This window comes from Lissotriton vulgaris, chromosome 3_1 (assembly GCF_964263255.1).
Source record: "Lissotriton vulgaris chromosome 3_1, aLisVul1.2, whole genome shotgun sequence".
NCBI classification, from domain to species: Eukaryota; Metazoa; Chordata; class Amphibia; order Caudata; family Salamandridae; genus Lissotriton; species Lissotriton vulgaris.
Genome location: NC_141689.1, coordinates 1,203,303,853 through 1,203,330,473, shown reverse-complemented (window position 1 = coordinate 1,203,330,473; position 26,621 = coordinate 1,203,303,853).

Genomic DNA, 26,621 nt, shown 5'->3' with positions numbered 1-26,621 from the left:
TCATCTGAAGGGATGCTATGCGAAGAGCTCGATGCACTGCCACTAACCCTCCTTTCCTTTCGTAAATTTAAAGACAGTAGATCACCTCCAGAAGTGGCTTCCTCTTCTTCTTGCTCGGAATGAGGCTCTACTTCCTGAACTGCCCCGACATCGGGAGGAACAACTTCCACTATTGCGTGCGGAGACGGTGGTTGTTGTTCTTGAGGAAGTACTATAGCGTGCTGTGGTTCTTCAACAACTACTATTGTGGGATTTGGTTGTTGTTGTTGAACAACTATTGCGGGCTGTGGTTGTGGTTTTTCAACAACTATTGCGGGAAGTGGTTGTGGTTGTTGAACATCTACTGCTGGCGGCGGTTGTTGAGCACTTTCATCTTGCGTGGATTGTGTGCTACTTTGAGAGAGTGATAAGTTAAGTTCAGGCTCAGTATCACTGCTTTGTAACACTAGGCCGGCTACCTCTTCGACCCTCATGTGCTTGGCCCTGGGTTGGTGGCTTGCCCCCGCTAATGCGGATGTGCTGGCTCCAGCTTGCACCACGGACACCGCTGCTGCAGGCGTACGTTTTGGGGGCCCAAAAAAGGTTTGGGGGTCCATACCAGCCTTAAGTGACACTTCCTTCTTCTGTACCTTCTTCTTAGCAACTTTCTTGGTGGTGGAGGACCTGGTACCTGCTCTCTTAGGGCCCATCTTCTTCTGATGTCAGCACACAGCAGCACTCAGTAGCACAAATTGCAGAGATGTGTGGTCAGATGAGTCACACACCACACGTGGCGTACAATTGAAGGACGTCCGTCTGGCAGTTGAACGGGCGATGGATGAAAACAGCCAGCACCTCCTCAGTCTTTTTCTGTGCACCTACAAGCAAAGAAGACAGAACACGTCAGTCAAACAAGCAGTAAGCCAACACATGAACAATTGAAAGACACACAGGCCAATGTATAAAACACAAAAAAGAAGACTAATACTACCAGCACCACAGCTCCCAGCCACATGAAGTCCAGAAAGAACCAATAATAAAGTCAAGCAGGCCTATCATATACCAATATGGACAGAAAAAGGAGGATGCCTGCTACACATGAGTCATGATAGGTTAATGCAAGGAAAATCAAAATACCCCATGGCTAAGAGTTTGTAAAACTTCACTGCAAAAACACATACAAGCCATGAAATTATTACACACACAAAAAAGTTACCTACCCCCCTGCCCAGACAACAAACTTGGAAATGCAATGGCATACACACATGCCGTAATGATGGTAATTAAATAGACCAAATAGAAACAGCTACATAAAGCAGCCCCGCTAACTAGTAACTACCACCTCTGGGACTCTGGCCTACTATCAGATCAGACCAAAAGCAGGGAGGCTATGATAAATGCACAAAGGAAGTACCTACAAAATGGCCGCCACCACATGGCCTGTCCAGGAAGACAAAACTACAACCAAATAACACATAAATGAGGACTTTTTGTAGCACAGGGGACACATTAAACATTTTCGAGGAACTTTTATGCAACTCGGGACATATTGTTCGCGAGAATGCAAAATCGGCGTGTTCGGCAACGCGAATCGAGTGAAAAGTCGTTATCGCGTTCCCGAGCCAGTACATTGAACGCGCGAACAAGACAAAAAAGGTAAGGTCGCGTTCTCACACGGTGCGACGTTACCAAAAGTACGCGAGCAGTATTCCTAGGGTTACCTACTGGCAGGGAGTGCCATATTAGCTACACACAAGCAACCAAAAGCTGAAAGTACCACCATTACAAAAAATGTGAAGCAATCCAAAGCCATACACGGTGTAATTAAAGTTACACCACAAAAATAGTTGATTAACTTGAATGCACCTATGGCTGTGAGTAGTAGTACCTACAAAAGCCTTGGATGGCTATGGCAAAAGAAGAGAACCAGGGAAGGACACAGAAAATGGCCGCCTCCATAGGGCCAGGAGGACAGGGACACCCAAAAACAACATGGAAAAAGGATGCACCCAAAATGGCCTCCACCACATGGCATGGCCACCAACAACATGGCAAAATCAGTCACAAAGGAAGCATACACAAAATGGCCGCCACCACATGGCCTGCCCACCAACAACAACATAGCAGAATCATCACAAAGGAAGTAAGTACACACAAAATGGCCCTCACCACTACATGAAAAGAAAGAGAAGACAGACAATAAATGCCTATGCCAAAGGGACAATGCTTAGCTTCACAAAATGGACACACCACCGCCCAAATTGGTCACCCCAACCATAAACAAGAAATCATTACATAGAGGACAGAAAGGAACTGGGAGTGGCCCATGCTCCAGGAAGACAAAACTACAACCAAATAACACATAAATGAGGACTTTTTGTAGCACAGGGGACACATTAAACATTTTCGAGGAACTTTTATGCAACTCGGGACATATTGTTCGCGAGAATGCAAAATCGGCGTGTTCGGCAACGCGAATCGAGTGAAAAGTCGTTATCGCGATCCCGAGCCAGTACATTGAGCGTGCAAACAAGACAAAAAAGGTAAGGTCGCGTTCTCACACGGTGCGACGTTACCAAAACTACCCGAGCTGTATTCCTAGGGTTACCTAATGGCAGAAATTGACAGACACCCAAAACCTGACATACCCCACACATAAACATAAGATTTTCTAAATCAAACCAGTCCATCCATGATTTTCTAATTAGAGGTACACCAGAAAAACAGTTGATTACCTTTCATGACCCTATGACTAGTACCTCTGGCCTACTGGCAGAGTAGGCCACAAGTTTGGAGGCCTATGGCAAAAGCAAAGTGGCTGGGAAACATAAAATGGCCGCCAACAACACATGGCCAGGCCAACCACAGAAAGTTATTACAATGAACTCAAACATGCCTACACACTAACTACATGGAGTACTAGGGTCAGCTATTGGCTTAAAAAAATAAAAAACTTTTAAATTACACAAACAGAAATTCCACAGCAGACATTGCTATTGCATAATGATGACCATAATCCAATGCCAGCCATGATGTTTGTTTACAAACTTGAATAAAAATTTAAACACAGAATTATGATTTTACCCATGGGTACCTCTCTATGTAGCCTGGATGAAATTTAAAAAGAAATACAAGTTGGGACCTCATAAAAGTATAGGCACCCATCAATAATTTAAATCAAGGAATGAATACTGTAGTTAAAAAATTTAAAATCAAACAAACACAAGTCTACAACATCATACTCACTCATACATTACTGAACTTACTTGAAAAAGAGAATTCAAAATCCAAAAGTCCTCAGTAAAATCCAAAAAAAGCAGGAATGCAGCCAACACACACAGAAAGTGATCCTGCCAGCTCAAAATCCAAATGAAAGTGACCACCTCATGGACAAAGCACTGGGAGGAGCCTGGTGGACAGGAACAGGAAGTTGTAAACTCCAGAGCCCTTCCTCCTTAATATTCAAAAATAGAGTAGAAACAGAAAGAGGACTCCTTCCCCCCAAAAAATACATCCAAAGGTACAACTTTGAGGGGTCTTTCACTTGTTTGCTAACCAAAATGGTAATTTATTATTATGGTTTAACTTTTAACATGCTCGCGAGTTATTCTGTGCAAGATTGCAGGTTCTGCGTGTTCGGCAACTCGATCTTACCAACAAACATACTCGCGCGTCCTTATGGCTTTATCGCGCTTCCAATGACGTTATCGCGTTCGCACAGTCGCACAGGAGGGTTTACAAACATGGTGGCAGACGCGACCAGGAAAAAGCGAACGCAGAACCAAGGTAAGCCATTGCCGCGCACGCGATAATGTTATTTAGCGCGCGACAACTACGCTCCGCACCGGATAGCGGAGTTATTGACAGCTACGCGAACTCCGCGGAACGCGGAGTTGCCAAAACTCCGCAAACTCCGCAAACGGAGCGTAGTTCTTCGCCCAGGGTTACATGTCAGACACTCGCTGAAATTGGTCCAGAATAGACTATTGGCTGACGACTAGAGACTTTGCCTTGTGGACCAAGAACATCGAACATCTCCCTCATTGCCTCATCAACAATGCACCAGTATTACTTGAGGCAACCTTCCAAATAAGCCACACAGGAAATTCACATGAAGTCCTGCTCCAATCCTTCTGCGAGATCCGGTTATTAGAGAAACCTGCATTGCATTGTGAAACAAAAGGGCTCTTTAAATTGTATTCAGAAACATATCAGCACCATAGAAGAAGACATATGTACATTAGAACTTCAATATTTAGCATCAAAAGATATGCAAAAACTAGTCAACATATATGCTAAACTTTATCCTTAAACAGAAGCAGCAGAGAGTGAAACACACATTATGGACAAGGATGCCAAAGTTAAAGTTTTCAGGGAGTGGGACAGACCAAGGAGAACACTAGTGGGGTTATTAAGTAGACCATAGGTAGATACTGACATTATTGAGGTTTGCCAGGACGATGGCTTCAAGATATGCACAGCGGTTGAAACACTAACCAAATTTCTCAGCTAGTGTACCAATTTGTATACCTCTCACTATGAAATAGTGCAGGAGGACATTGTTGCTTCCGAAACACTACTACTATTGCATGGCTGGACCAGTACATTGCTTATACCTTGACATACTGATCTCCACAGAGGAGATAATCCAGGTAATTAGAAGCATGCCTCTGGCAACAACCCAGGAGCTGATGGCCTAACAACCCACTTCTACAAGAAATACATTGAGCTTCCTAATCTCCACCTGATGGCAATATATTAGGATGCTCATCACCTTTTTAAAACCTGACAAGCAATCATATAAATGTGAGAATTACCATACCCAATCAGTCAGTCAGTCAAATTCACTTTATTCAGTTAATTAAAACCATAAAAGCATACAACAATAAGTACATAAAATATTGCAATTGTACGACATCCACAAGGTACAAAAGAGAAATAGTGTGATCATATACAAAACACATCATAATAAAAAAGTTTACAAAAAATTCTCAAGGTTAAAAATGATCTAATTCATAATAATCCCCTTTTTCTTTATTCTGACCGCTGCAGTCAGAAAACTAGCAATGTTAAAAATTTCCCATACATTTGTCAGCATCTGTAAATACATAAAAGCAGGTCTAGCCTGTAAAAATCCTTTGCCTCTTAAAATAGGTAAATTGTACCGCCTCCGAATATGAATAAAGTGCTCACAAAATAAGGTAAAATGCATTGAGTCCTGGGTCGAAAAACTATCACATGAGCAAACATTCAGGTCTTCGATCTTTTCCCATCCCTTCTGTTCGGCCAGAAGTAAATGTAATTGATTGAATCAAAATCATACTAAAAGGAAGCGGTGATGCTAATTTGTAAAAACATTTAAGTAGGGTTATATGGTACTTGAGGTGGACAATAATTGGTGTGTCCGCACCAATGGATTTTTAATCTCACTGGCCTCCCTATCCATCTGTGCAACCTGCAAAAATGTTATTTTTAATCCAGATCCAATCTGCTTTAATCAAGTTTTCTGGGGAATTAAACATTTCTGGCCTTCCTAGGTTGGTAGCAAGCTTTTTTACGTGGCTCAGCCAAGGAATACTACTTGCATTATCAAGTGCTAAACAATCACAAATAATATCCTGATTCACCCCCAGCTCTGAGTTTGCCCAGATGCCTATCGACTTTAATAAGGGTGTCATGCTGGTTAGGTCAGATAGGAAGCCTAACCAAGTTTCTTGATGGATTATAAAAGAGGATGTTGACTGTGGGACAGATAACAAGTTTTTAAGATATTTATTTTCAACTATTTGAATGTCCTCGTTTCCCTGTATCCCCATATGTCAGATCCATAACATGTTTTGGTGATACATTTGGCCCTATAGATGTTTAACATTGCATGCATATGCTTTGCCCCCAGTCTGCGGGCAAAGTCCAGAACAGCTAAGGTGGATCTGGCCATAACATTCCTTTTAGCTTTCATTTGTGGAATCCAAGATCCTCTTCTGTCACATAAAACCCCATAATAAGTAAACAAATTAACCAATGATATCACATTGTTTTCACTAACCAAAGTCTTTAGTTTCTTTGGTTTACGTCCTAAAATCTTTGTGTGCGATTTAGAGAAATTAGCATCCGGGTATAATGACTTCATAAAACCAGCAGAGGAAGTTAAAAGGTACTGGAGGCCAATTGCAGTTCTGGCTTTCAAGGCAGAATCATCTGTGTATAGGAGAGCCGGGATTAACCGCTCTCCCACACGTGGAATGTCCTTGCTTGCTCCCATTAAGACCGACTCCAGATTATTAATATATGAAGTAAATAGGAGTGGTGCTAGAATGCATCCCTGTCTGACACCTTTAACAATGTGGATGCTGCTAGTAGAGTGGCCTTTTTGGTCAAATCTAACTGTGGTGGATAGGTCTTTGTGTAAATCAGCCTGAAAATGTACAATATTCTTACCAAGTTTTAATAACAACTGCAAAAGTTTGGATCTATTTACTCTATCTAAGGCAGAAGAAAGGTCCATAAAAGCCAAATAAAGTGAACCTTTCTTCGCGATCGTATGTTTCCCGGCAAGTAAAGATACATTTAAACACTGGTCAATGGTTTTTCTCCCTTCCCTGAACCCAAACTGTAGGTTTGAGAAGATTTTACAATCATTTAACCAATCCGTGTGTTTCCCAAGGACAACACTACCTAGAACTTTCACAGCAGAGTCTATCAATGAGATAGGCCTATAGCATCGAGGGTCTCCTCTATTTCCCTTTTTAAAAACCGGGACTATAATTGACCGATACCAAGATTGTGGTAGGCCAAAGTTACATGCAGCGGAAAAAACATTTGCAAGTATATTAGACCATAATAGAACATTAGCTTTAAAAAGATCCACCGGGACACCCTTTGGACCAGGTGCTTTATTACTTGACATCTGACCAATATCAGCAACTACTTCCTAAGCAGTAAACACTAGGGTATAGTTCTCCATGACATAGGGTGTGCTTAGGGGCTCCTTATCCACTTGATCCCCGTACATATGCTTAAAGTGGTCGAGCCACTCAACTTCTGGAATGTTGCAGTTCAACATGCCGCTCTTATGTTTTTAAAAGAACGGCTTGTTGACAGCATGCCAAAACTTGGCACTGTTCTTGATTACATCAGTGAAAAGTAACACATTCCATGCTTTCTTTTTAATTTCTTTTTTACGAATATATACTGCTAGTTTAACATCTAGCTCATTACAAAACTCTTCAGGAATCACCTTACACCATTTGAGTTTACGACCCTGATCCTTGGATTTAATAGGTAGATTAGGGACACCTCTGTCAAACTCAAAATTAAGCCCTATTCCTCCCGCCAGAGTCAAATGCAACAGATTGTGGTCACTAAACTGTGACCATAAATCAGTAAAATCCTTAACATAAATTTCCAAGGAAGAGCCAATGAAAATATAGTCAATAGTTGTGTTCATTCCCCTACCTTTAAAAGAGGGTACAACAACCTCGCCTATCCCTTCAACAGGGTATAGGAGACCAAACTTCGCCAGGATGTCATCAAGACATTCACCTTGTTGTGTATGTTCAAAATGTGTGTCCATATATTTCCCCAGACCTAAGCTATCTGTAAACTGGCAATTTTTGTGACATACATGAATATTAAAATCACCCAAATGTATCACCAAATAAAGTGTGAATTGTTTCTCCTTATAGGATTCCAGACACAGTTTAAGACTAGCTAAGTGCTCTATATCATTAGATCTAGCAAATGAATTATAAAATTCACAATTAAAATCCTAGTTGAATTGGTGAAAATAATTTCAACGGCTAGAAAGTTCGATAAACCGAGATCCAGTTTACGATGGCTTCCTACAACCTTTAGTGAGATCAAAGTTATAAGACCACCTTTGGATCTGCCCACTATAGAGGGCCTTGCTGACTCAAAATATGATGCGTAACCATCCAGCCAAAAAATATTGTTGACTTCCCAAGTTTCTTCAGCCCGATGAGATTATAATGGCTTAGTATATCATTCCATAAGGGGTCATCCATTTTATTTCTTAATCCTGCGATGTTACCACTCAGTATTTTAACTAGACTTGACGCTTTTGGCCCATTTCTATTGGGCGGGGTGTTTGGGTCCACCCACTGAGTATCTACAACTTGCCCTGTATAGGGGAGCCACCAGTCAGTCAATCATTCCCGTCCATCTAGCTCGGTGGCAAAAATATATTTGTTAATTTTAGCCTGTGGTTGACAGAGTTTTCTCCTACATCTCTCCCCAAGATTAGGGGAACAGCGGGATTACCACCTAATCCCTCCTGCGGGTGATGGTCACCCCTGGGCCTAGAACTAATGTCCAGTTCAAGCTTGTGTGTATCTAGTAGCCAGTGAAACCGGGGAGTGAGGTTCTATGGTCGATCAGCAATTTTGGGCAGGTAAAAGAAGCCTTAGGGAAATGCAATATTACCCTCTTTGCCCCCATTTTTGTTACCTTGAAAAAGCAAAAATGCAATATCCCTCTGGTCAAAATTAATAACAACACAATCACCCTCCTTCTGTTAGGGGCAGGGACCTACCCCCGACCTGTCTAACCATAATAGTATGTGAAGACGCATGAAATCCTCCTTCAGAATGCGAGGTACACCAGAATTTAACTTTACGGATTAACTCATCTGGGGCCCGATGTAGGTGGCCCATTAATGGTTGGTAAACCCGAAAATTGGTAAATTTCAGGTTTACCGACCGTTATTGAGCCATTTGCTATGTAGGGGAGATTCGGTAAATACCGAATTGGTATTTACCGATTCTGTATTTACCGAATCATCATTTACTGATTCGGTATTTACCGAATCGGTAAATGACATGTAGAAAGCATTTTGAAGAGTGCTTCTATGCTTTAAGGATTCGTTATTTACCACCAACTATTAGTTGGTGGTAAATACCGAATACCTCTGTAAATGCAAATCTGTGCATTTACACCAGTGCCATGTGGCATACATACATGCCCTTAGGGCATGTATGTGTGCCACATGTGCACACAAGCACTATTCAGGGGTGCAACAGGGTGTCAATGTGCCACCCTGCCACCCTTGACTCTTTCCCTATTTTACTGAATCGGTATTTACAGATTCAGTAATTCACATTCATTCCTCTGGGCCTCCAGGCTTATAGGAATGAATGGGAATTACCGAATTGGTAAATACCGATTCGGTAAATACCGAATCTTAACGATTTTGTAATACTTACCGAATTTTTCCCTACATAGCATTTACTAATTCTGTAATACTGAATCGGTAAAATTCGGTATTTTAGAATCAGAAAATGTCCCTCACCTAAATATGGCCAGAGGTTCTTCCAAAACATTTTCCTTAAGAGGGGGTACTCCGGTTAAAACTGCCACTAAAGGGGTGGCTTCAGGTGGCAGATGGAGCCTAACCTGGTTAACCCCCCCTTAGATTGCACATTTCTGGATCACTGAAATAATATCGAGGGACAAAATATCGACTGGCAAAAATATCGTGGACAAAATATCGACAGTCAAAATATCGAGTTTGTATCTACAAACAGGTAAGTACAAAAATATTGAGTACAAAATATCGTTTACAATAATATAGTTGTAAAAAATATCGACTTTATTAATAACAGTGTTAAATTAAATTAATATTAAAATGTAATTACTAAAATATACTTAAAAATACTTACATTAACTTATAATAATTAAATAATAAATGAAAGTAATACATTTTTTTTTACAATATTATTTGTTAAAACATATATATATAGTAACATACTATAATTAAATAAGATACTGAAAACTGACCCTGAACCCTAAAAATACCCCTTTACCCAAAAACCCAAAACTGACCCTGAACCCTAAAAATACCCCTTTACCCAAAAACCCAAAACTGACCCTGAACCCTAAAAATACCCCTTTACTCAAAAAATGAAAACTGACCCTGAACCCTAAAAATACCCCTTTACCCAAAAACTGAAAACTGACCCTGAACCCTAAAAATACCCCTTTACCCAAAAACTGAAAACTGACCCTGAACCCTAAAATACCCCTTTACCCAAAAACTGAAAACTGACCCTGAACCCTAAAAATACCCCTTTACCCAAAAACTGAAAACTGACCCTGAACCCTAAAAATACTCCTTAACCCAAAAACTGAAAACTGACCCTGAACCCTAAAAATACCCCTTTACCCAAAATTAATTAATATTATTTAATTACCAATTAATTATTAATTAACAATAACAATAAAGTAAATATATGAGCACATTAGCTGTAATTAATTTAATTTAATAATTAATATTATTTTTTCCCAAATAATTAATTAACAATAACTAAAAATTATATATATAAAAAAATTACTCTAATTAATGTAATTAACTAATTAATATTATTTAATTACCAATTAATTACTAATTATAAATATGTACACAATTATATTAATTAATTAACGAATTAATATTAATTAATTACCAATTAATTAATAATTAAAAAAATTTACAAACCTAAATTAATTAATTAATTATGATTAAATTACTCCCCACCCTTATCCCCTATTAACCCAACATCCCGCTACTAAACATTAACTACAATTTATATTACTATTAATAAAAATGTGTTATTTTTTTAACCTTTTTTCTACATATTATAGAAATTTTTTACTTTGACTATTTATATATATTTTGTCGATATTTTTGTACTCGATATTTTTTTATCATTATTTTAATCGATATTTTGACCAACTATATTTTTGTGATCGATATTTTATTATTATCGATATTTTTAATTCGATATTTTGTCCATTCGATATTTTGGAGTCGATATTTTGTCTGTGCACCCACATTTCTGCCTTTGTTCTTATTTCCGGTTTCCTAGTTAACCCAACATGATTATCACTCATTTCGGCTTCTTGGGGGGATTCCCAGGCGTAAGCCCTGAGTGAGGCACAATTGTACCGCCTTCCCCCATGGGAGTCACCTTGGTAACATGTAGGGTATTCTTGTCGTAGAGCGAATTGCTACATTGTGTATTACTATTCAACTCCCTGGAAATGGCATTGGGACATGACAAGCCCCCCCCATTTTCTTTCGAGACAAGCCAGTTTCTTCATGATCACCTTAGCCCAAATTTCCTACAATTAATTATCTCAATCAATCAGTACACTTGTAAAGCGCGCTTCTCACCCGTGGGGGTCTCAAGGCTCTGGGGGGAAGTGCCGCTACTGATTGAAGAGCCAGGTCTTGAGGTGTTTCCTGAATGTGAGGTGGTCCTGGGTCAGACGAAGGTGGGCGGGGAGGGAGTTCCAAGTCTTGGCCACCAGGTAGGAGAATGACCTTTCTCCGGCGGTGGTTCTGCAGATCCGTGGGACGGTGGCGAGGGTGAGGCTGGGGGAGCGGAGTTTGCGTGTTGGAGTGTAGAACGTGAGGCGGTTGTTGAGGTATTCGGGGCCTGTGTCGTGGAGCGCTTTGTGTGTGTTGGTGAGGAGCCTGAACGTGATCGTTTTACTGATGGGGAGCCAGTGCAGGTCTCTCAGGTGGGCTGATATGTGACTGTAATGGGGGATGTCGAGAATGAGTAGTGCGGATGCATTCTGAATGCGATGGAGTCTTTTCTGAAGTTTGATTGTGGTTCCTGCGTATAGTGCGTTCCCGTAGTGAAGTCGCCTGCTGACGAGGGCCTGGGTGACCGTCTTTCTAGTTTCGGTAGGGATCCACCGAAAGATCTTACGGAGCATGCACAGGGTGTTGAAGCATGAAGATGAGATGGCGTTGACTTGCTTGGTCATCGTGAGAGAGGAGTCCAGGATGAATCCCAGGTTGCGTGCATGGTAAGTGGGTGTCGGTGCGGTGCCTAGTTCTGTGGGCCACCAGGAGTCGTCCCAGGTGGAAGGGGATGGTCCAAGGATGAGGACCTCCGTCTTGTCTGAGTTCAGTTTCAGACGGTTGAGTTTCATCCATTCCGCGATGTTCTTCATTCCTTCCTTTGGCGGTGGCTGGGTCTTTGGTGAGGGAGAGTATCAGCTGGGTGTCGTCGGTGTATGAGATGATGTTGAGGTTGTGTTTGCATGCGATGGTGGCGAGGGGGTTCATGTAGGTATTGAAGAGGGTTGGGCTGAGCGATGAGCCTTGGGGTACGCAGATGATCTCGGTGGCCGAGCAGCGGAAGGGAGGGAGGCGGACTCGCTGGGTTCTGTCGGAGAGGAAAGAGGTGATCCAGTCCAGGGCCTTGCCTTGGATCCCAGCGTTGTGGAGGCGGGTTATTAGGGTGTGATGGCAGACTGTATCAAAGGCGGCTGAGAGGTCTAGGAGAACGAGGGCGGTGGTTTCTCTGTTGTCGAGTAGGGTCCTGATCTCAACTCTTAGTGTGTCAAAGAGAGTGTCAATAATGGGTTAGAAGTAGTTCCATGTCCGTTGTATTGTTTACAGGATGGATGGGCGGCCGCCCTGCCACAGTTAAACAGCTTCTTCTCCCCTCTTGCATTATCAACTCCTTATTGTTCATATCCAACTTGGTGCCCTTCTTTCTCTTTTTCCCTACGGGGGCCGAAACAGTCTCCTTAAATAGGATTTTGTCCGGACTATCAATATCTCTACTGCATGGATCAAAGTGTGGGTTCAATTAAAAGATTCTGTCCCGCGTTAAGCCACAAACTTCCTCCGGAAGAACTCCAACCAGGTTAAGATTAGGAATTTCATCGGATGTGGGTTCCGACCGATGGGGATTACCAACAACAGACTCCCCTGCCAAGGCCAATTGGGTTTCCACATTAAGAATTGCAGATGTGATAGCATTCACAGTAGTCATTAAGTAAGAAATTATGGATGCACAATTGCGAGGAACTTTTGCTTTAGTCTTCAACATGTCATTTGAGGAAGCTAATTTGTGCTTACCCATTCTGGCTCCAAAACGTAAGAGGGGTTGCCCAGCCTGGACTCAGTTGGGCGCAGACGGGCACGCCCACGCACGACCCACGCTGCGGAAGCCTGGTGTTGAATTTATGCATGCCTCCTGGTGCAAAAAGCTGGAGTAGTTGGTGGTGGCGGCAGCAGGAGCCACAGGGAGCCTGGGACTGGTAGTCCAGCCCCACTCCCCTCCTTCAGGCCAAAGTCAGCGGGACGACAGGAGACAGCAGTAGCAGCAATTACGGGTTTCCGGCACTGCGGGAGCCTTGTGTTGAATTTATGCACGCCTCCAGGCACAAAAAGCTGGCATTGTTGTTGGTGGTGGCAGCCGAAGCCACAGGGAGCCTGGGACTTGTAGTCCGGCTCCACTCCCCTCCGACATGCCAAAGTCAGCAGGTTGGCAAGACACAGCAGTAGCAGCAATTACGGACTTCCCTAACATTAATCAATCATTAATCAATCTCAACAATAACATTATAACTAAAATCTTGGTCAATCGAATCCTCCCTCCTTCACCCCAGATGATCCAGTCTGACCAGTCAGGTTTTATCCTTGTACGCTCTACCGCAGACAATCTCTGCAGCTTCAGTGCTGCCAGATGCCACTAAGGCATTCGATTTATTGGAATGGCAGTATAGTTTCTTGATACTTGGCTATGTGGTATTCAGGGCACACTTTAAACAATGGATAAAGCCGCTGTATACTCAGACAACAGCTAGACTTTCTAGAAAAAGACCTCTTGTCAGCCAAAAAGCAACTTCCAGAGACATGTGTCATTGCTACCCCTTGTCAGTGAAATTATGTCAGAAACTTAGACCATGAGTGGGGACCACAAGACACCATGGGAGAATATTTTAGAAGTTGCCCCCCCGGTCATGGTCGACCCCCCAGGGGTGAAATATTTATATATATTAATTTTATTTACATTTGTTTTGCTTTCCCTGGGAGGGGCCGATTAAACCCCAAAGGAGGGGCACACTCGCCTTTTCTTGGGAAATATTTTCCCTTCTCTGTGGGATAAGACCATTTGGCCCCCGAGGTGGTGCTCCAATAGCCGTCCAGTGAAGGGGGCATTTAGAAGCTATTATTTTTAAATGTATTCAAGAGTGGATCCCTGCAGTGTTCATTATATTAGATTTGGATGATTTTCCTTTCATGGGGGGCTGATTGAGCCCCCGAGAAGTGCGTAATCGACTTGTCCATGAAGTGAAAATATGGCTGCCTTTTCTAAGTATATGCCCCGGGTGTTTTTGGTGAAATTTCTTTTGTACTCTTGCCTTGAGGTTTGTAGGTGCCCCCACCCCAGTCAGTAGTTCAGCCACTGATTAGTGTGACATTCATATTTTATTTACTTTCAGCAGGGCTTAGATCACAAGACAGTGGCGAGCCCACTTCAATAAGTGATCAGGCATCCAATCATTCTTTTTAGTAGGGCCATGGGATTTTTGGATGCCATGGAGGGTGGGCTGATGCGTTGCCCCATTTTTGGGGGGGCAGAAGCAAAATGTGAATGGCTGAATAACTGAGCTGAATAACTGAGCAGAAGTGGATTCAGCCATGCTGGGTAGACTTATCATATGAACGGCATAATAACTGATAAATGTCTGCACTGTGCTCACCCATTTTCACAATGATAAATGCTGTGCTGGCGGAAAGTACAATGTGAATGACACAAGAACCTGACAAATGGTGTGGTGGGCGGGTGGAAGCAGAGGGGCACATACTGAAAATGGCTAACTTTATGGTGAGTCACCCACATTCTGCTCTTTCATAAGAATCACGTCTTGCAAATAATTTTCTCCATGCAAGTGTAGCATGATGTGTTTTATCCTTTTGTGTGAGTTGCAACATGATCTAATATTTTTCTTAGGTGTTGTCTTATTATTGTTGGAGAAGTTTTTGGCTACGTTGCATGTTTGGAGATGTTTTTGTAAGCGTTGGATCTTTGGATAAGTTCATTGTGTGTCAGATAAGTGCAAATTTGAGACTGTTGTTCTTGTTATCACGCTGTACTACACTCTAACAGCATTACATTTTTTCCACTTCATAACACACCTTTTTACCCCCACAAACAGAAATCATTTCTTCAAGTACCTTTGTAGTCAGTCTAGGTCAGGAAGTTTTTGTTAGAAAAAAGAGATGGCATCTCGTTGGATGACTACTTCTTGAATAATTCAGGCGAGCTCCAAGGCAGCTCTACTACCGACACAGCATCCGAGGGAAATGGTCATGGAGCAGGATGTGGTTGCGTCTTTTCAATTAGAGTTTTTTTCATTGGTGAATCATCTTCCAGTGATTCAGCGGAACATGTGCCTTTGCAAGCACTAACTGTGCAGCAAAGAGCTAGTGACAGTGTAGACCATTGTAGAGTGCGGGCAGATAGGGCACGGACCAAAGACAGAATAATTCTAATTTAGTGCAGCCTGTTATTCCCACATTCACTCGAGATGCTGGATGTAAGATCAACACATAAATTTGTTTGCCCATTGACTACTTCCATTTTCTTTCTGGATGCAACTTCCTTTAGGAAATTGTACATTTGTATGCTTAAGGGTTTCTAAGGGACCCTCTGGCGCCTCACTCTAGGGTGCACCTATGGACTCCACTTTACTTGGAGAGATGAAAGTTTCTGAGCCTAACGCTGAAGATGGGAATAGTTGGCAAACCAACTGCACAGTTCTACTGGTCTACTCATGCTGTTTGGGTAACACCCTGCTTCACACCGGTCATGGCAGTTCTGCCGTATTGCTTTGGGACCACCCAGACCATTACAAGTTTTCAAAATTCGACCTTCATTGCCATGTTTCCAGAGATTCATACAGCTGGAAAGAATATAGCTCGTCATGCAGTGTACTGCATGACGAGCTCAGCTCGTCATGCAGTACACTGGTCGTGTGCTCATGACATGCTGAACTCGTCATGAACAATGGGAAATTAGAGAATGCAGCGCCGCAGGGGAAAACCTCTAGCAGCCAAGGTGTTAATATACAAAGGGCGACTATTGTTTTGGCTGTGCATACCTAGTAAAAGAGCTTTCTATGGCATCAAGATGATTGTGTGAGAGAGCTATACTAGTTATGTGTAAAGCCTGCGAATATACACCAGGGAGGAGTCTACAATATAATTTGTTAAGATGTCCTTCCATATTAGGATTCATTGAGAAAATCATGTGGGAGCTGGCCGGACATCTCCTTCACAAAGGACAACATTTATCTAGATAACTTGTATGCAGGAGTCAAGATTTTTAGTGAATTGGCAAAACTTGCAATGTAGCTTGCTGCACCATTAGAAAGTACCATACAGCAATCTCTCAGGAGCTTGTTTGGAAGAAGCCCCATAAAGGGCAGAGTAGTGCATTGCCTTTCAACAAACTCCTTGCTGTACAGTTCTCAGACAGGCAGGAAATATATCTGCACACTACAGTGTCAAACAAGAGTGGAAGAAGACGGATGACCAGAAAGAAACCAGACATCAACTTCTAAGTTCCCAAATCAACTTTTCCAATAAAAGGTTTAATGGTCTATATATGGGTGGAGTCTTAGTGAAAACATGCCAAATGATTCAAATTCAGAACCTGTGAATTGTAGAGTATGGTGACTCCCGCAGAAAGTTAGAGTAACGTCTTTTTTATCAAGAGAAGGATTCTGGGAGTCTGTGGATATTAACTAAAAAGTTGTTCTACTGGGGTGCTGAGTCACGTTTTCTTTGAATTCAATGGAGATTTCTCTCTTATGGTTTCGAAGACTAAGATGGCTGGTCTTCTAGACTCAAGCATCACAATGTTTTGAATAATAAGCAGCCCTATCATGTTTTGTGTGTGGTGTCCTTGTGCCTCAGCCTCTTTGTAAATCACATACAAAAACATACACTGGTTAATGGCAAGTCCACATCAACATGGAAGATCAAGGAAGATCGCGGAAGACTTACAGTATTAGCTATACTGTCAACTATCCAGTATTTGGAACTGGCCAGTGGGATTGATTCTGACACCTACTGGCAAAGGTTTACCCTTGTCCCATCCTTCATGTTGATGTCGACTTGCCATTAACCAAGATACTGGCCATGAACAATTCCTTACAGAGGGTGAACTGATTTTGCCTTACCTCCTATACCTACCACAGAAGCAAGTGCTTAGTACTCTTATTGCTGAATTCTACTAAGAACATTCTTGGTTGTCTACCAAAGACGGCACCATTAATTGATCCTTGAAATTGGAATATCATGCATACCTGAACCCACAGCTTATATCCCGAACTTCCGTCCTGAAGACACCCCGCAAACGACAGATGGTCGAAACATTGTCGACTATTTACAAAGGATAGTCCAGAACACTACAATATTCTCTAGACCACATGTTTTTTCAAAAAAACACAATGACATCCTTTAATTCCAATAACCAATTCCTTCTAAAACTGTCACCTGTTGATTATGTTCACTCCAATAGGGTCACATGAGTCACAATATCTCTCATATAAATATATATGTAAATAGTGTCAATACACAGCAAAAATCTATTTTTTGTGTAATTGTTCATGTTGTTGCCAATTAAAAAGCATTTGCTTCGGCTGAAGAGAGTGGTGAATAAGTAAAGGGGTTGGGCTCTTTCTCTCCAAACACTTGTGATTAACTGAATATACTTTGCTTAAATCATTGCAAGATAGTTGGAATTTGCTGACAACAATAAATCTTTTGACATAAATGAGTTCCTTGTGAACAACTGTGCTCAAGCTGATTAGCTATACCCAGTTCACAGGGACATATGGGTTGGTCTTGTTTTTTGATGAAAGGTATAGTACATCCTCAGAAAGCCCTTGCTATGCAGTGGTAATCAACCTTTATCCTGCATTTTTTTTCCCGTGGACTTTCAGGCCGCATACTATTAATCCGCAATGTCATTCATCCCGCATACCATCATCCCGCATTTTTTTACAACGCATGTGCTTTTATCACGCATGCCTTTACAACGAAATACGTTGTAAAGGCATGTATGGTAAATGCATTTGCATTGTAAACGATGACGATGACGAGAGAGGTAAGGGGGTTTGGGTTCATTTTTAAGGGTGGGAGTAGAGCTGGGGTAGTGATTGTGTAGTGTAGTGTTGTGTTAGTGTAGTGTAGAGTTGTGGTGGTTGTTTAGTGTAGGGTCGTGCTGGGGGAAGTGTAATAGGGTTTATGGTAGTGTTGGAGTGTTTGTGTAGTGTAGGGTCATGCTGGGGGTAGTGTTTTAGGGTTTTGGGTAGTGTTGTAGTATTGGGTCATGCTGGGGGTAGTATTTTAGGGTTGTGGGTAGTGTTGTAGTGTAGGCTCATGCAGGGGTAGTGTTTTAGGGTTTAGGGTAGTGTTGTAGTGTAGGGTCATGCTGGGGGTAGTGTTTTAGGGTTTAGGGTAGTGTTGTAGTGTTTGTGTAGTGCAGGGTCATGCTGGGGTGTAGTTGTTTAGGGTTTAGGTAGTGTTGTAGTGTTTGTGTAGTGTAGGGTCATGCTGGGGCGTAGTGGTTTCAGGTTTAGGGTAGTGTTGTAGTGTTTGTGTAGTGTAGGGTCATGCTAGGGTGTAGTGGTTTAGAGTTTGGGTAGTGTTGTAGTGTAGGGTCATGCTTGGGGTAGTGTTTTAAGGTTTAGGGTAGTGTTGTAGTGTTTGTGTAGTGTAGGGTCATGCTGGGGTGTAGTGGTTTAGGGTTTAGGGTAGTGTTGTAGTGTTTGTGTGGTGTAGGGTCATGCTGGGGTGTAGTGGTTTAGGGTTTGGGTAGTGTCATAGTGTAGGGTCATGCTGGGGGTAGTGTTTTAGGGTTTAGGGCAGTGTTGTAGTGTTTGTGTAGTTTAGGGTCATGCTGGGGTGTAGTGGTTTAGTGTAGTATTGTAGTTTTTGTGTAGGGTCATGCTGGGGGTAGTGTAATAAGGTACTGTTGTAGTGTTTGTGTAAGGAAGTAAAGTGCTTTATGGTAGTGTTGGGGGTCGTGCTGGGTAGTGTAAATGTAGAAAAAGGACTGTGTGTCAAGGGTGGGTGGTGCAGGGGTACTACATTAGAGTGTAGGGTAGTGTAGGGTAGGGTAGTGCCATTTTACTTACCTTTACTACTTTTAGAACAAGTATACCTTTAACATGAATGCCTTTACGTTGTAAAGGCATGCGTGCTAAAGGCATATTCGTCTAAAAGTTTTCGTTCTTTTAATTTGCGGCCTAATAGTACATGCGGGATTATTTTTGCGGACTGATGGTATGCAGGCTGTTTGTCTGCGGGATAACGTCACATATTCCTATGCAGTTGCTTGGTGTCCCTGCTATACAGTCGCTTGATGTTAACATTCATAATTTGAGCAAAATAGTGCATCAAGACATACAGCCTGCTCTACAAAATAAAAAAAGCTTAACAGAAACTGTTACTAAATGTCTACTCGTGATGAAAGTCATGCAAAAAACATTGCTACTGTAACAGTCTGCAAAGGATAGACCAGCATGTAAGAGGAGTAGAGAAATTGAACAATGAAACATGCATTCTTACCAAAAGAACAGTTCTGCCACAATGTAATCAAAATTTTGCAAACCGTCAAATATAATCTAGAACAAAATGGGGTTTGATACTGTTACCGCTCATGGGGGAGGGATCCATATACCAAAAACAGAATATAGAGACACCCCGATTGCCATAAACCAAGCACTTAATAATATAATACATAAGGAATAGAAACAATGGGCCCGATTCACAGAATGAACTTAAGACTCAATCCTAAACTTACTACTGTTTTGGTATTCACAGATTGCACTTACTACTTTTGGCATTCACAGAATGAATTTACTACTTTCGGCATTCACAGAATGCACTTAATACTTTTGGTATTCACAGAATGAACTTACTCATTTCGGTATTCACAGAAGTTAGGACTCCTAACTTTAGGACTCCTAAATACATTCTGTGAATACCGAAAGTCTTAAAATTAGGATTTTTCTCAATTTAGTAGTAGTAAAGGTAGGACTCCTAACTTTACTACTACTAAATTGAGAAAAATCCTAATTTTAAGACTTTTGGTATTCACAGAAGGCATTTAGGCGTCCTAAAGTTAGAAGTCCTAACTTTACTACTACTAATTTGAGAAAAATCGTAATTTTAGGACTTTCGGTATTCAAAGAAGGCATTTAGGAGTCCTAAAGTTAGGACTCCTGACTTTACTACTACTAAATTGAGAAAAATCCTAATTTTAAGACTTTCGGTATTCACAGAAGGCATTTAGGCGTCCTAAAGTTAGTAGTCCTAACTTTACTACTACTAAATTGAGAAAAATCGTAATTTTAGGACTTTCGGTATTCACAGAAGGCATTTAGGAGTCCTAAAGTTAGGAGTCCTAACTTTACTACTACTAAATTGAGAAAAATCCTAATTTTAAGACTTTCGGTATTCACAGAAGGCATTTAGGAGTCCTAAAGTTAGGAGTCCTAACTTCTGTGAATACCGAAATGAGTAAGTTCATTCTGTGAATACCAAAAGTAGTAAGTGCATTCTGTGAATGCCAAAAGTAGTAAGTTCATTCTGTGAATACCAAAAGTAGTAAGTGCAATCTGTGAATACCAAAACAGCAGTAAGTTTAGGATTGAGTCTTAAATTCATTCTGTGAATCGGGCCCAATGTGTATTCATAAGTTACTTTGTTTTATTCCAGAAATAATTAGGTATTAAGATCTCAACAAATGGAATCATAAAAATATTTAAATATGTGCCATACAAAAATAAGACACAATGAATCACACTAAGATTAAAGTCATTGCCAACACGAGATCATGGTGTCCCATTAGTTAGCATAGAGAGATGTTCAGTCCTTATTAGGTATTGCCTTCTGCTCAACAAATGAACCCCAGAGGGGAGGGTTTCGGTTCCAATGGTCTCCAAGAGAGTTCATATAAGCAATGTGCCTTCACTTTAAATATTAGACAAATGTCTTGTTTTTATCATACACTCATCTAATCTCTAAATCTGCAGCTGGCGCATTTCACCCTTTCACATGGCACATGATCATTTTATAGAGGTGATCCTCAGGACATTACCCTTTGTAAATGTAGACATGAGAATAGTCAAATGAGTTGAAAACACATGAGCTAATTTCTTTGAATAAATCACGTGACACCTGAATGGTTTTCCATGTGCCTTGCAGCAGCTACAATTGGCTAGTCGTGATGAGAATAAGCTTTCCTGATATTCTTTAGAGTGCAGTGGGGGTGCCGTTCGTGTTTTTTTTATCCGAATCTGACCTATTCTGTTTTTTTTGGTCTATTGTAAGTCACCAGAGCCTTTGCAGCCTTGCAGACTTTATAGGCTCACACATTAGAACATGGAAGCAGCACACTACAGAAAAGTGAGGAGACCTCAAATCCCAGTAGTATTTCAGCGGTAGACATACCTCCAATGCATTTAAAAGTTGGCAGAGTGCAGAGAAAGGGTAATACTCAGACAGATTCACATTAATTAGAGGAAAAAGAATAACGTTAAAATATATTTTGCTGAAGAATTTTTTTCTTTTTGCTGTGTTTTGTAATCAACACAATCACATCTATTTATGTTTGTTTTTAAAGGTGAATTCATCTGTGAATAAACAGAGTAATAAATATATGTTAAGACTATGAACATGAGGTGTACTTTTCAGTTCTAAAAATATATTTGTCTTACCTTAAAAATGATTGTAATGCAAACCTGGCATAGTCTTTTTTTGGGTAATCCTATTGCATTCTGTCCAGAAAAAAGGTGTAAGTTAATTCTCATCATCAGAGTTTCTAGAGTCACTGACTACTGTATTAAAAGGCAGTCCCTTACAAACTGTTATGTTATACAGCATTGGACTACACATAATCATGTTTTTCTGTGTGATGCTTCATGGAAGGATTTCCGAGACCCACCAGCCTCAAAATGATAGTAGAAGCTGCTTTTTAAAAGTCCAAATGTAAGTTCTACTACTGCCTTTTATTGTCTATGTGCTCTGTACTATCACCTCCGACTGGAAGTAATTGCATTCAAAAAAGGTGTTACTGTCAAAGGTCGTATTGAAAATACACTGTCACCTAAAGCAATGTAAAATTGCAAGCTCTTTCATTAACTTGCAAATGCTATTGCATTACCGAAACTTTAAATGAAATAGCCAATTGGACACCATCTGCAAAATTACCTGTAGTCAAACTATTGTAAAGATCACAGTGCATAAACTCATGGGAGTCATTTGTACTTCCAGGATACTATGCAACGGTGTTAGTAATAATTCAATACGATTCGATACAATTACAAAGTACCTGCCTGCAGGGTCGGATTGGGATCACAATTTGTCCCGGGCACTGACGAAAAAAGTGGCCCACATTCAAGGGGTGTGCCCTTTCATGAAACACCATTTGGTTACACACATCAATGTCCTTGAAAACTAGATGTAAATACATTAGAAATTTGGACAAGTATGGCAGTGCACTGTCCAGTGACCAGCTGAAAGAGGGCATCAAAGATATGAAATTGGATTATAAATTCAAATCTGTTCCGAACAGGGGCCCAAAAAAATGTTTGGCCCAGGGCCCCTAAAATCCTTAAGATGTTTGGCACAGAAATGAATTAAAGCGAGAGGATACTGTTCTTGCACAGGACACAGGGCAAAGGTGACAATGGCGCCATGCTGAGCAACTAAAAAAACAGCAAGGCCCCTTTCTGTCACAAAATTATTCGAGCCCTCCAGGGAAGGAGCACCTAATAAGCAGAGAAGCCCCTGCTATTACTAACCTACTCAGCCCTCCCCAGACCTTTATCTCAGGAGCACATGAATAGCAGTAAGGCCCCTGCAATTAGTAAATTAATCAGCCCTCCCCAGCCCTCCAGGCCTCAGGGCAATGTCCTGGCAGGGGAGCACAAAACACAGCAGCTGGGTCATCCATGGTAGCCAGGGGGAGGCTGAGGTGAAGATGGTGCAAGTTGCAAAGATCACCTGGCCCCCACACCGAGACCCATTCTTTCTCGCCCACTATGCCCTCGGCCGTTTTTCTCTGGACCCCGACCCGCCATCTTGTCCATTCCCTCGTCTTGTACCCTTCTCCCTCGTTTCCCCCTTGACGATCCTCAAATGTTTCTTCCCTTTTCTGTTTTGCCTTTTCTCCATACCCTTGTATCCCTCCCACCCTCCCTTGGTGCTGTGACTGCATCCCCCCTCCGACCCCACTTAATGGAACCCTGCCTGGAAAAATCTACTATGTGTGTATATATATATATATTACCTACTGGCTATCGCCAGTAGGTATATATAGTTAGGATTAATTCCCTATGGGATTTTTGAAAATTCTATGTCTAATAACTTTGGCGTTTGTGGACGGAATCGGCTGAAATATTCAGGAAAATGGCACATTTTGTTTCTGAGCAGCCCCTGAAAATTTGGGGGGGTTTCATCAAGGGGGGGATGAGAGAAAAGGGGGGTCCCAAAACGCGTTTTTAACATTGAGTTTTCCATAGGGCGGTTGGACTCACTTTTAGCTCGAACGGCTGAATGGATTTGCACGAAACTTGGCAAAATTGTAGGGACTGTTAGCCCGATGTGCCTTTGCTAGGTCTCAATATATGTGCTCCAGTAGTTTTTGAGAAATTAACGTTCAAAACAAGATATATATCTGTAACAGCGCTCCGGGCTGCGCTCCGGTCCGCTTACTTTTCGCGAAACGGAACTTTGCGCGCAGAAAGCTGATTGGCTCTCCGGTGTCTGTCAACATTCTAAACAGTCCGGAGCGGCCGCCATCTTATCTCTCGGTAGGATCGAGAGAGAAGAAGAGGTGAAAAACGAAGGGGGAATTTATTGAAAGGGGGCAAGGTATACCCCTCTTGACCCCCTAGGAATGTTGTTGGGGTTATTAAAGGGTCCCGTGGGGAAAATAAAAAAAAAATGATTTTTCACGGTAGAAGCGCTTCACGGGCCGCGAACTGGGCCGCAAACTGGTAGCGAAACGGGAATTCGCCATTTTGTGCTTCGTTTTAATTGTTTAGAGATAAAAATTATCGCCGCACATCGGCCACAATGCATGAATATCGCTGAAAAGTCAGCGATATTCATGCATTATCCAGCAAATGCTCTTAGCCATGTTATCCACCTTCCATTGGATAACATGTCTAAAAACTGCTCTGTGCGTGAGCTTTTTTTTTTTTTGCTGCGTGACAGTCCGGAGCGGCCGCCATCTTATCTCTCGGTAGGATCGAGAGAGAAGAAGAGGTGAAAAACGAAGGGGGAATTTAATGAAAGGGGGCAAGGTATACCCCTCTTGACCTCCTAGGAATGTTGTTGGGGTTATTAACCCCTTAAGTGCTGCTGACGGCCAATGGTCGTCAGCAGCGCTACCTCCCCAGTGCTGCGCACGACCATTGAACGTCCATTCAGCACTAGTTCTAATGGACAGCGCAGCACTGGGGAGAAATGTTTACACGCAGCTAAGGTGTTAAAGGGTCCCGTGGGGAAAATAAAAAAAAAATGATTTTTCACGGTAGAAGCGCTTCACGGGCCGCAAACTGGTAGCGAAACGGGAATTCGCCATTTTGTGCTTCGTTATAATTAAATTACTAGGTATAAGGGGGTGCGGGAGACGTATCCTAATCCCCTATGTTTCATGAGGGTGGCTGAGGAGGCTCATATATGTTGATACATGTCTTCCAGCGGCTGTGCGTGAGCTTTTTATTTTTTTTGCTGCGTGACGTCTGTTAACGTTCGATTCGATGGAAATCAGGAAATGTGGACCGCCAATTTGTCTCTGCGATAAAATATTTTGTTATAAATGAATCCTTATTGATAAACATTGTCTGCGCCATCTTGCCTTTTTTCCAATGCCACAATTTTGTCGTGCACGGCAGCCATTTTAGATGCCAGGCTGGTCCCAGGCTATCACCTACCCCTGCGGATGTAGTTTATGGCCCCAGCTAAAGAGAATCCAGACATGCCAACCCTCCCGATTCAGGCGTGAGACTACTGATTTCAGTGCTAGTCTCCCGCCTCCCGATTTCTGCAAGCAAAAACCCGGGGGCATATTACGAACAACTAGCGATAATTTTTGTCTCTAACTTGTTTAGAGACAAAAATTTTCGCCGCACATCGGCGATTTTTATCGCAGATAAACCTTGCTATTATTGCAGAAAAGTCAGCGATATTCATGTATTATCGAGCAAATGCTCTTAGCCATGTTATCCACCTCCCATTGGATAACATGGCTCAGAACTGCTCAGGGCAGGTGTTAGCTTTTGGAGATATTCGCGTTTAGCGCGAATATCTCCAAAAGTTGGTAATAGGAGATAGCGATGTTAGGGACTGTTTCCAGTCGCTAACATCTTGGCACGCCCACTTTGCATGTCATTAGTGATAAGTATCACTGACATGCAAAGCGGGGCCCAAGATGGTCGCTATCTCCTTTTAGCTGTCACTAACTGGTGTTAGCGACAGCTTGGTAATAGGGAGATAATTTTATCTCCGCTTTCATGGCTTTTAAAGCCAAAAAAGCGGAGATAAACCCCCTTGATAATATGCCCCACGATTCCTCGGGGGTTTCAGCTGACAGGGCTTGGTATTGTGTTACGTGGTAATTTTTCCAGGAAACGTCAGAGGGTCGATGCAGGTGTTCTAGAAGAGGTGATAAACCATTTAAGCCTCATGAACAAGCGCATGGTCTTTTAAAGATTTGTGAAGTACTCGGGGCGGCGGTGTGTGTGTGCCCTCTTTCAGGAGCGGGCAGGGGGGCACTGCCAGCAACTTGCCAGGTCAGGTAGTGTTCAACACGTGCATCACCCTTTCTCTGCCTGCTATTGCGCTCCATGCTTCGGAAAGGTAAGAAAAAGAACGTGCATTTGAGTTTGAAATGTCCGATCCTGTAGCAGTACACTTGCAAAGCCCACACATGACAATAACCCGATTCAAGGCCCCATTCACCTGTTTTAAAAAAAATTTATAACACTCCAACAAAGTAACATTATAAAACTTTATTAACTTTTAAATATAATGAACGGAACAAAAACTGTAAAAACATTTTAACATTTTTCACCCAAAAAAGCAACAATGGTCAGAAGCTGTCTTTTGTGCGAATAGTCCCAAGGCAGCACAACGTGCAGAGTTCTGGACGGCACCCAGGTGATGTCGCCTGGGTGCCGCACTGGTTTTGGGATCCTACAATGCTGCTCCGAAAATTGGCGTGGGGCGTCCCGGGTGGTGCGGGGGGAGGCCTCGTCAGTAGCGGTCTGTTGTGCGAATAGTCCCAAGGCAGCAGAACGCGCTGAGATGTTGATGGCACCCAGGTGATGTCCAGTAAACTGCCGCACTGGTTTTGGTATCCTACAATGCTGCTCTGAAAATTGGCGTGGGGCAGCCCGGGAGGGGGGGCGTGGGGGAGGCGGCGTGAACGGGCCTCCCCAGGTGGCGGCCATCCAGCTGAGTTGCGCCCGCTCTTGCGGCTACAGCGTCTCGCTCACCATGTTGTTGAGTTGCTCCCACTCTTGCAGTGCAGCGATAGGCGGCTGCCACATGACTCTTAAAATGGCGGACGGCTCTTCGGTTTTGGGCCTGGTCCACTGAAATTGCCCTGGGACACCTTGGAACTCGGACGCTTGCCTGCTAGGGCTTGGGCTCCATTCTCGAAAAGCGTCCCCTCAGCCGTGAAGATTCTACAAAAGTCTTGGGGGCCCCCGACTCCCGCAGGCTTACGGTGGGGAGCGGCTGCCATGATTGCTCGCGGAATGACCACGACGGAGCCACGAGATGGTGGTGCTCTCATGCTGACGCCAGC